This window comes from Haemaphysalis longicornis, unplaced genomic scaffold (genome assembly GCF_048455015.1).
Source record: "Haemaphysalis longicornis isolate Haplotype H1 unplaced genomic scaffold, Haemaphysalis longicornis Haplotype H1 scaffold_6, whole genome shotgun sequence".
Lineage (NCBI taxonomy): Eukaryota > Metazoa > Arthropoda > Arachnida > Ixodida > Ixodidae > Haemaphysalis > Haemaphysalis longicornis.
This window is the reverse complement of record NW_027526407.1, coordinates 149,674,095-149,686,360: the sequence shown is the minus strand read 5'-3', so window position 1 is coordinate 149,686,360 and position 12,266 is coordinate 149,674,095. Positions and strand designations below refer to the sequence as shown.

Sequence of the window (12,266 nt, the reverse complement as noted above, 5' to 3'; positions counted from 1 at the left end):
GCATCTTGGGTGAAGAAACTGCCAATCCAGGCATGCTCTTGTCATACAAAATGCGTGTTTTGTGAAATTTCAGGCACCAAATAAGGAAGAGTGGGCAGTTATAGCTGATGGATTTTCAAAGAAGTGGCAGTTCCACAACTGTCTAGTGGCCGTTCACGGGAAACATGTGCAAGTAGAGGCCCCAGGTAACTCCGGTAGTCTCTACTACAACTATAAGGTTGTATGTAATAATGTAATTCTTTGATTTTGAAGTTACTTTCTTGTCACACACATGTCATTTTCGCGTTTATTTAATCACTAGTTGTGTGAAAGCATATCTGTGCTGCGTTGTTTTCTGCAGGGCACATTCTCCATCGCACTTATGGCTGTCGTCGACAGTGCGTACCTGTTTCGCCTGATCGACGTCGGAGCACCGGGCCGTATCAGCGACGTGGTGTTTTCAAGCGGTCGTCCATTGGCAAGCGCTTAGAGGAAGATCAGCTGGAGCTCCCTCATGTTGGGAAGCTTCCATGCACTAATGCTGTACTGCCGTGCACGTTTGTTGGAGACGAGGCTGTTCAGCTTCGCAAGGGCTTCTTGAAGCCATACCCTGGATTCCGAGACGACCCGGCTGAACGGGTGTTCAACTACCGGCTCAGCCGAGCACGGTAAGCTGAGACAGGGCAGGACTGAAAAAACTGCAGCGAAAAAAGAATCGGCGCTCAGTTGCTAGTGTTCTTTTATTTCACATGAATTGTGCAGCCTGCTGCTGCAGAAGGAAGGAATAGCTATGCTTGAAGACGTGTTTTCAGTTACAAGAAAAACATCTGAATAAGCGTGCGATGTTATTTTTTGTTTGTTTTGTTTTTTATTGTGCAGCTGAACTCAAAGTGTCAGTACCGGAGGGTAGCTATTTCAGGTTTAGGAAGCAATGTTCAAACACCAATTGTAATTTTCTTGTGTAATTCACAAAAGGGAGGGGGACCATAAAAGGTCACTGTCAGGCAGTAGCATAAACGCAACCACTCAACGTAACCTTCATAAAAACCATAGCTTGAGGCTGGTATGTTGATTTCAGCAATACAGATACAGAGACTACCTGGCTAAATATTTGTTTCAACCCCACTGTGTATTTTTTGTCCCTGTCTCTGTGTTACCATAACGAGCATTCATGCATGTGCAGATTACTTTTAGGCCATTCTGACCAAAGCCCTGACTTATGTCAGAAAATTGCTTTTTATAGTACATGTTATTCATGACCGCACTTGTTCACGTTAGTTGCATGATTGCTCTTTCTTCTCTACAACATGTCAGTATGAAAATTTGGTATCAGTACATTTCATTCAGACAGGAAAATGACGAGCGGAAGAGAAGCAGTACAGAGCACAAATCACTACTGCGCACCATTTGGATCAAAACATTCCCCGTACTGGACATTACAGCGCAAAAATAATACAACAATTTCTGTGTCTATGCAAGGACAAAAATAAAAAATTACACAGCGAAAAAAAATTTCGCCAGTATTTTAGGCATTACATCTGAGCGCGACGCTGTTTCTGCTGCTTTAGACTTCTCGGCCACAGTGGGGTAGTCCAGCTGTTTACCCAAATGCTGGGTACATCAAGCTGAGACTTAGCTCTAGGTTGTGTACAGTGGTGAAAAAAATGTACTATTACAGTATTGCTAGCACTCATTTGCATTTTGTGTCTTTCCATGCAGACATTTTATTAGAAGTTAATCCAAACTCAAATCATTGTACGCTGTTTTCACTTAGTTAAGCAGATCGCTTGGAAGCCCTCCTTTGTGCACATACTTCCCTTGGCTGAGTGCTTCTATCCTTCTATACCCACACCAGCATTGTGGTCCAAGTGGGCAAAGGCCGTCTCTTGGATGCTTGTCTGTAGAGCTGCCGTGAAGCAGACTGGCTAGGGTAGCGTGTTTCATTGCAGAAGGGTTCCCAACATTAGCTCTTATGGCGATGCCGTAATAGTTTTGCAGGTGGTCTGTGAGCTTCCCTTTACCTCCAAGCCCATGCGCTGTCTTCTTGAGTTCTCCCAGGCGGCAGCCAACACACTTTTAGACATGCCGATTGCATTCAAGTTTCTGGACTCTGTTCTTTCCATACATGTTCTCTACGCTTCATTAGCTTCTGAGCACAAGACAACGCTTTGACTGGAGAACACAGAACAACTTTATACATTATACCGTAAACGATGCCATACAACTCCTTATTGTTCACACATGGCCTGAATTTTGTCAGCGGTGCGGTTTTGAGGGCTCGAACTGATGTGTCAACCCTTCTGGAGCTGAAAAATGTGCGGCACCATGGAAATCTGTAGCGTGCTTACATAGTGCAGGTTGCGCATACCAAAAGAGCAACATGTGCACACCCTGCTTGGCCAAGGTCACCACGGCCGCCGCATTCTCTGGAAGCCATTATGGATAATCTGAGACAGCTACGAGTATACCACTCCTTCCCGAGACGACTTGCAGATCCCGTCACCGGTGCCTCGAGTTGACGAGGAGCTGGTGGAAGCCTAGTGTGCTGACAATGACTGCATCCACCACTTGCCGCTAATACGATGACCTCTTTCATGCATATGACTGTTTCTAGAACTGCAACTATGCGAATAAACAGTGCTACTGAAATTTAACTGTCTCCGGCAATGCTCACCTACAACAGCTTCACCATTTAAGCCTTGCGCGTCAGGGAAAGCTTCCCTGAATTTTTTTTGTTTGTTACAGGGGGTGCGTGGAGAATGCCTTTGGCATTATGGCAGCACGGTACCGCATATTCCGAACAACCATAAAGCTGCAGCCAGAAAACGCAGAGGGTGTTGTCAAAGGTGCTTGCGTTTACACAATGTTTTGTGCGAAGAGTCGGGAGGGAGGTCGGCATACTGCCCTGTTGGCTTCGCTGACCACGAAGATGCTTTCGGGAATGTCATCGACGGCACGTGGCGTAACGACGTCTCTGGGGTGACGTCGAGGTTTGACCTGCGGGCGTCGCACTCCCGAAACAGCAGCCACTCAGCACAATGGGTGCGCAACCAGTACGCTCAGTACTTCACAAAGGAAGGAAAGGTCCCTTGGCAGTGGGATATGTTGAACATCCCAGAGCCGAACCACTATACTCGGTTACAACTTAAGAACGGCACCACTTCATGTAGTGTATCACTCCGCCAAAGCGCCGGACCCGTGATGTCAGTGCGCGCGCGTTTTGAAAGGGGTTTGCTATGAATGCGTGATATCGTCTGCCTTGTCTCACGCAGTTTGTTTGTCGTCACCGGAGTCGTTTATAAGCATATTAAGTCCAAAAAATCACGGGAACGGCTCACACCATGTTCAAAATATTCCCAGTAACGCCCTACTTGCGCCGCGCGGAGAAACATCCGGCTACGGTGATAAGGCACAGCGGTAACTTCTGGTGCCGTTCTTAAGTTGTCACCGAGTATAGCTGTCATGATACCCAAGCTGAAGCCGAGCCATATGTTAGCCCGGTCGGCTAAAATCGCTGAAATTTCTTTGAAAGCTGTAAAATAAAGAAACCCTCAGTAAATAGAGCTTTGCTTCTATAATTGGAAGTACTGTTAATATGAACACAATGCAGTCATTAATTTGGTAAGAAAATTAATTAGTCCTTCAAATCAGTAACAGTTGAGTACTTATTTCATACTGCAGTGACTGTTTAGGCGATCAGCTCTGGCAGACTTTGCAATATCAACGTGGTAGGTAAATGCTCAATGCGTTGCAAGTTTTTTCTTACAATGATTCCAAGATGTATATATTCCAACAATTGTTTGTATCATTTTGTGATTGTTCTCTAAATACAAAATACAGAAACAGGAGTGTCATTCGGCAAGTCGGTAATGAAACCAGATATTTTCAAAAAGGCCACCTAGCTCTGTTAGATGACCCATGCAGTACACTTTACAAGCTATTATTGTGGTTTTCAGCGTTTATGTTTATGTTATGTCTGACACTTCAAAGTAGCCTGCTATACAAAAAAACAGCAACGAGGCCTAATTAAATATTGCAATAAAAAGAATGTTGATACTAATCACTGCCTCCACCTTCCTGTTGCCCTTTCCGAACTTCGGCCATGTGGCCTCCCTTATTTCAATGTTATTCCAATCAATTCAACAGTCAGTAGCCACGTCTGAAGGTCTTTTTTGCAGGTTAAGATAGCTGGCTGCCACCTGCAGCATTTCAATTTCCATTTCACATCGGGGATGTGCAGAGCACTGGGGATGTTTGCTTGCCACAGGCATTTCGAAGTGCTCGGAAGCATCTATCTCTTTGCAGGCCATTTGCCCTAGCAAGCTAATTTCTCTATCCAATGGCTTCTCTAGCCGCCTCTTGGTTTGCTTGGCACGACTGGTGCTTGGTCCTGGTGCAGTGACGCTTGGTCCTAGCGCAGTGATTCTACCTCCTGGCGCACTGATGCCTGCTTCTGGCACATTCTATGGCACCGGTCTAGCCAAAGGGCTACTGTCGGGTGTTTCTTCATCGTACAGGCCGTAGAGGATGCTCTCCGCATCTGAAAGATCATGGCTGGCATCCTCTCGTGGGCGGGAGCGTGGTGGGCATGTGCGTGATATACTTGTCCCATGCAGGTTACGGCTGGTCCTGCACAAATTTTGTACAACATGTGGTATTTGGTCAATGCTTTTGGTATGTTCGATCGTTTCATGAATTTACGCAATATTTTTTCTTGCATTTCTAAAAGTGCTGTGCTGTGGGAACAATGCATGAAAATAATCCGTGCAGTCTTTTGGGGGCCAACAGTGCAGAGGTGTCAATAACTGATTTACTGTCTTTTCACAGTGGTGTGTCATCGCACAGCAGTCAAATGATGAATCACACCTATTTATTTCAAAATAGAAATATCGAAATACCCTCCTGATTTTTTTTTTTGTAAAAAAGAAAAGGAAGAAGCTATGAACACAAATTTTGATGCAGGAATCACTGGTTCGTTTTAAAGATTATGACGGACAATCCGAGGGTGAAGCGTGCATTATAATAATGTATTCAAATTTGCGGGCAAATTTAATGGCTCCAGTGTTTACATCCACTGAGCCCAAAGTGCTCAGTTCCCTTGCTGTGCTTCCCTTGCACAGGAAGTTAGAAGTTTCGTTACAACAAAAATAAAACCAGCACTGCAGTGATCGCTACTTGTAGCAATAAAAAAAACAATGAAATAAATGAATGGTCACATACTCGCGGTAGTCCAGCGTGTCCTGCAAGAACTTCATCTGTTTCTAGTGGGGCCAGCGCACTTCAACCACTTTAGTCGGGCTGGACCCGCTCGGTGCCGGTGGGGCCTCCCTTCGTTCTTTCACAAAAGTGTCTCGAAGTGATTTCCATCGCTTTTGTGCTGTGGCCACTGCACGTTTGCAGAAAAAGAAAAAAATAGGAACGAATCGATCGCAACACCAGTTTTCACAGTGACAGGCAGGCAGGAATGATACCGAGTGTACCCACAAACTCCGGTGAAATATTTCACGGCCAATTCAGTGGGACTGGGTTGATAACACTAGAGCATCTCAGCTGCATTGCATTTCCTACCATGCTTGTTATTTGTTATTGCACTGCTCACGAGACTTTTTCTAAAGAGCAGCAGCATGAAGCAGAATTCAAAGTGCACTGAGCAATCTCAGCACGCCGATTCCCGCAAAGCCTGCGGGCATTGTGTGTACGTTCGATCTGCGATCCATGCTCGCCCTTGCGCTGAAATTCAGTATGGAAGAGCACGCCACAAGGCGAATACGTATGCACGTACCATCCACACCGAGTGCCGCTGCGACGGCCTTCCAAGCTTGGTCTCGCTTCCATTCCAGCTTATATTCGCGTGAGCGAACTTCCCAAAGGCACGTGTGCTTCGACACTTCCACGATTAGTGCTTCGTTGAAAACAAACCTGTTTATTTTCAAGGTGAACGTTGCGGACGGTGATGACTGCTCGCTCAACAAAGATGGAGGTTGAGGTTGAACGCACCGAGAAAAGGAACGCAACCATGTGACTATTTTTCCGCATCCTCATTGGTTGAACCGGACGCTCCATCGCGACGCGGCGCGTCAATTTCTAGTTTGGGCAGATGCTGCCGCGGGCGCGGAATCGTTGACGCGGGCGTAGGAAAAATGCACGCGCAACGCCGACGCGCGCGATTCGCGTGGAAAAATGCTCCATGCGGTTCGGCCTTAAAACGAGCGGCGGCGGCGGCGGGGCGCGCGCGGCGGCGCACAGGTTACCTACGGCGCGACGCGGGACTTGGTCCGAGCAAGAGGAGCTCGGCCCCTAAAACTGCAGGCGCTAGTTTTCCGAAGCCTGGTCAGTGGGACGGGAAGCAGGTCGAAGAGGCGACAGTAAGCGGCGATACGGCGAGGGTGATCGACATCGTGCCGCGCGATTGTGAGAAATATCGGTCGAGTCTTGAGGAGGCGAAGGACGGTGAGGAGGCGAAACGTACCCATTACGACGAGCCCCGTAGAAAAAGCGGGTGTCATCCGGTTAATATTTAGTTGACCGTTACGTTCCACAAAGAAATTACCCCACTAAACCCCGTTCGCCATGGTTCAATTCTGCACTTCGACGCCTACGCAACAAAAAGAAGCGATTGTTTCGCTCTGCCAAGACAGTAGACCGACCCAACCGCTGGTCCCAGTACCAAAAATCTAACGCCGAATACCTCCGTGAAGTTTATCATGCAAAAAATGCGTACTTTAACGTTACTCTTCCTTCTTATCTACAAAACAATCCACGAAAATTTTGGTCTATTCTGAACGGTAACAAAAACAAGGTAGTGCAATTACCACACTGTGGCGTACCTGTTCGAAATAATGAATGTTGCAAGCTTTTAAACAATGAAGCACGGAGGTACAGACAAGTACCGCCGTATCGCGGAGCCCGACGTAACCAGTGGAGGTGCACTCACGTGGTTGCCTGCATTCGTGTTTCAAGGTTGAAATATATACTTAGATGTAGGAGCACGCATTAAAAGTAGCAGCCTGCTAGTGGAGCTGCGGGTCGAGCGAGCCTTTTCCTGTTTTGCTAAATTTCGCTAGGTTTTGCTAGACTTTGCTAAGTTTTGTTTGCTTTTGCGATCCTCAATCTAGGCTAGGCTAAGTGTTGAGGGGTGAAGCCAAGTTTTTCCAGATTTTACAAGTTACTGGTAACTGGTTACGTCAGGCTCCGCGGGATGGCGGTACTTGTCCGTGCTAAGCCCATGATGAGTGTAGGACGTTCCAAACCCTATTCAACCGAACGCAAAGCAAGGCCTCGACTCCAATGTGAGTGCGAATAATAGCATCTCTGTTGACACCACCGTTGAGAATCGGGATGAAAGGGAGCAGATCAAAAGTGTCGCGAACTGGGCAGTTGGTACAGATTCATAGTGGTGAAACAGCGCGCAAAAAACCAGGACAGAAAGAAGAGGACAACAACACGAGCGCTGACTAACAACTGAAGTGTCTATTACACAAGGGAAACATATAAGAACGTGTGTGACCATAACGATCTTGACATTATCTCACAAGTGCACAGATCAACCAGTCATACAACATCTGTCCAGAAAGTCTACTTCGGAGTCCAGTAGCGATATGGACGGGCAACTAACACAATCTTCTGAATTCTTTTTCATATAAAAGGCTTCCGCTATCTCCCTTGTTCTCCTATATTTGTGAGTCATCAAGACTAATTTTATTAAGCAAAGGATACCAGCCGCAACTTTTACAGTGAGATGATAAAAGTGACGTAGGCGTGCCCTTGAGGGTGTAATAAACACTTCAGTTGCTAGTCAGCGCTCGTGTTGTTGTCCTCTTCTTTCTGTCCTGGTTTTTTGCGCGCTGTTTCACCACTATGAAAGGGAGCATGGGACGCATGCCGGTGTTTTTTTGGTGGCGTGAGGGCGCAGTGGCACAAGCCGTGCCATGTACGTTGCGCTTCGACCGTGCTCGCGGCCGTTTCCAGTGATTCCAAGTGAAGGAATTGAAACTAAACTTTTCAGTGAATACCACTTATAATCGACCAGATTTAGGGGAAATCCCCAAGGTGGAGTAAATTTCCGGGAAAGAAAGTTTGACATCCACCTAAATGCAGCCATGCGGCTACACAGTAAAGCTATACAGCTTTCTTAGAAACTTCGCAGTTGAAAAAAAAATTCGTCCTGGTTCAGGATTCGAACCCGGCACCACCGCTTAAGCGGAGCAGTCGCTCTACCAACTGAGCTAACCAGGAGGCTAGTCGCTTGTAGTGCGAGAGCGAATTCATCAACAACTCGAAGTAAAGGACAGGTGTTAATCGAGCAGATTTAGGGCAAATCCCAAAGGTGAAATAAGTTTCTAGAAGAAAAGTTTGACATCCACATAAATTCAGCCATACGGCTGAATGTATGTTTCTCTCGGTTAGCACCCTTTCTCTGATCAATCCCTCCGAATGGGTCCGAGACATCTGTCTGGCACCACCATCACCCCCACGCCATCCAGTCGGGGCTCAGACAATCTGTCTATATGGTGATATCATCTCCATATAGAACATGGTGCATCTTGGGAATGGCATCCAGTTACTCGATTTGCCCAAACAACTGAATGCCATCCCCAAGATACAGCATGCTCTATATGCAGATGATATCACCACACGGACAGATACTGACTTTATAGGAAGCATACAAGATGCTATCAAAGAAGCCACGGACATTGTGCAATCTTGCGCATTGTGAGTGGGTCTTCAATGCACACCTCGTAAGTCAGAATTATAAATTGTGCGCAAGCACCCACGAGCTCGAAATATTGATCCCACCTCCTTACATTTTCACGGCCGGGACATCAAGCTCAGCTCTTCAATTAAAATTCTCGGTCTCACCATACAAGCAAATACGCAGAACGATCTGACCTCATCCAAATGATCCAAGACATTTATTCAAGTTACGCACATGCTCCGACGCATCTATAACCGTCATCGGGGCCTGAAAGAACAAGATAATAATAATAATATTAATCATCATCATCATCATCACCCTTATCATCATCATCACCACCCTATCTACGCCCACTGCTGGGCAAAGGCCTCTACCATTAATCGCCAATTATTTTGGTCCTGTGCTAACTGCGACCAATTTATCCCTGAAACTTCTTGATCTTATCAGTCCATCCAAGTTTCTACCGCCCCTGCCACGCTCGCCTTCTCTTGGGATCCTGTCTGTTACCTTTAATGACCAACGGTTATCTTGCCTTCGTACTACATGCCCTGCCCACGTCCATTTCTTCTTAATCTCTACTAATATGTCCTTAACACGTGTTTGTTCCTTGACCCACTCCGCTCTCGTCTTGTCCCTAATGTTATACCTATCATCTTCCGTTCAATTGCTCACTGGGTCGTCCTCAATTTAAATTCAGCCTTCTTAATGAGCCTCGAAGTTGTCAGTACCGGTAAGATGCAGCTGTCACACACTTTCTTCTTTAGGGACAATAGTAGGCTGCCATTCATTATCTGAGAATGCCTGCCGAATGCCCTCCACCCCATTCTTATCCTTCTAATTATCTCTGCCTCATGGTTGGGATCCGGGGTCACAAGTTGTCCTAATTAGGAAATTCACTTACCACTTCCACTGCCTCGCCACCTATCTCAAACCGCTGTGCTGTCCCGAGGTTATTGATCATTACTTTTGTTTTCTGCATATTATTTTCAGGCCCATGGTTATACTCTGTTTGTCAAGTGCGATAAGCATGCTTTGCAATTCGTCCACGAGTTACTTAGCAAGGCAACGTCACCAGCAAATGTGAGGATACTGAGGTATTCTCCATTAACCCTTACTCCCACCTGTTCCCAATCCAATGTTCTGAACACTTTTTGTAAACAGACGCCCTTCCTTCTAGGTATTTTACTGCTCTCCTTATGAAAGATGATGGTAGCTGTGGACCCATTGTAAATATCCTCCAGTATTCTTACGTAGTTCTCGTCTACACCCTGGTTCCATAATGCCTGAATGACTGCTGAGGTTTCGACCGAGTCAAATGCTTTCTCATAATTTATGGAGGCTATATATAGGGGTTCTGTATATTGCGCGCACTTATCTATCACCTGATCGATCGTGTGAGTATGGCCCATTGTTGAATAGCCTTTACGGAACCCTGCTTGTTCTTTAGGTTCAGTAAAATCTAAGGTGGCGAAAATTCGGTTAGCGATTACCTTGGTAAGTACCTTGTAGACGACTGACAGTAAGCTGATCGGCCTGTAATTTTTCAAGTCCTTCATGTCACCTTTCTTATGGATTAGGATGATTTTCGCGTTCATCCAAGATTCCGGTACACGTGTACCGGAATCTTATGCCTAATCTTATGCCTAATCGTATGCCTAATGACCGCGAGTACTCGCGGTCATTAGGCATTGCGTGTACAGGTTGGCCAGTTTTACTAGTATAATTTGCCCGCCATCCTTCAAGAGGTCTGCTGTTATCTGATCTTCCCCAGGTGCTTTGCCCCCTTTCATTTCTTTCATTTCATTTCAGTTCTTTCCTTCCTTACCTCTTCTGTCGTTACTGGTGGGATGTCTATCTTCTCCGGACTACTTTCTCGTTCGGCAGTATCCTGGATGTCCCGGCTACTGTACAGATCTCTATAGAACTCCTCGGCTACTATGACTATTTTATTCCTATTTGTGATGACATCGCCTTGCTTGTCTTTTGGTGAAAGAACAAGATATGATTACACTTATTCGTGGTAGTATCTGTTTGTTTTATGGCGCAAGGGCAACGATGGAGAAAGAGCGGCAATGCAATGGTTGATCATTTTGAATGATCTTTTAGTAAAATGGTGCTGTAAATGTGATGAGATTAAAAGAGGTTAGCGTGGAGGTGTAAACCCCTCATTTAAAACAACATTAAAATTGGGGAAATGGGGATATCAGGGTAAGAATATAAAGAATAAATGGACACTCGTAGCTTTTCCGCACACTGAGGGGCCCTGAGGTTACACGTGGTACGATGTGCGGTTTACAGAGGCAATGTCTCTCAGTTAAGCGAAAAGGCGTTTACTTGGAATTAAGGGTTGATTAGCTAAAAACATTGAGGGATGAAATGGGACCGTGTGAGTGTAGAGTTCCTGCAAGTGCTTCTGCCTTGCCTTGTGGAAATACCCACACTCAACTAAGACATGTGTGACTGATAGGCGATGTCCGCACCCGTCGCATCGTGGCGGTGTTGTTCCCTGTAGAAGGTGCGAGTGAGTAGCGTGTGTATGGCCTATTTGTAATCTGCGCAGGTTTACTTCCGTTGTTCTGTTCTGTATTTCGGTGTAATATCTGCCTAATTAGGGTTTTATGGTGTGAGGTTTGTTGTCTGTCTGTGTGTCCCAGTGTTGCTGACAACGTTGTCAGATTGCCTTTCGAATGAATGGTTTCCAGTCAAGATAGGGAAGCTGCTGAACGTCGACGCACAGCGAAGTGCTGCCACAGCGGCGCTCTGGTCTGCAAGTTCATTAGCAGGAATGTCACTGTGTCCAGGCACCCAACACCCGACTATGACCTGCTTTGAACGCGTAGGCTGCCAGTATCCCTCTCACTAACCTTTTCAGCACAATGTTCCTACTTGGTTTCCCAGCATGCAATGCTGTAACAACACTAAATGAGTCTGTGTATATAATGGATTGTTGTGTCTTCGTTTGTATTATGTGTTTTAGCGTAATTAATATAGCACGTGCCTCAGCCGTAAATATACTTGTGTTTCTATTTAGTGTCCTTATGCCGGCATAGTTGGGACCATGTGCAGCACATGCCACAGCAATGGCAGTTTTCAAGGCATCCGTGTAAAAAGCAGAGTATGGGAATTTGTGTTGCAAGTACTCTGAGTGTTGTCGGATGAGTTCCTTGGGTGAATGTCTTTTGTAAATTTCTTTAAACGACACGTCACAGGTGACAGGGTGCCGATGCCAAGGCGGCATGAACTCGGCGAAGTCGGTTTTGTAGGATTCAGATACGATTACCCAAATTTCCTCCGCCTCCACTCTCACTCAGATAGAGAAAGGCAGGGGAAGCGACGGACGGCACAAAAACTGCCTTTCAGAGGATGTGTTTTCAATAATAGCATTGAATGGGTGACTTTTTAAGGATGTCGCCCTTACGCAGTACAAAAGTTCCATGTATGTACGCTGGTGCTCTAAGTACCACTTATCGGTTTCGACATAGGGGCTTTCAATAGGACTCGTCCAGAAAGCCCCGGACGCCAGGTGGAGCCCCAAGTGCAGCGCTGCGTCCAGCATTTTTAGAGCCGTTTTTGAGGCAGACCCATACACTAC

At 46.1% G+C, this 12,266-nt stretch overlaps 1 pseudogene; it reads left to right on the top strand.

Annotated features, from left to right (window-relative positions):
• The first annotated feature begins 361 nt into the window (after positions 1–361).
• On the top strand, positions 362–4,394 carry LOC144143297 (uncharacterized; annotated as a pseudogene).
• Positions 4,395–12,266: the final 7,872 nt, after the last annotated feature.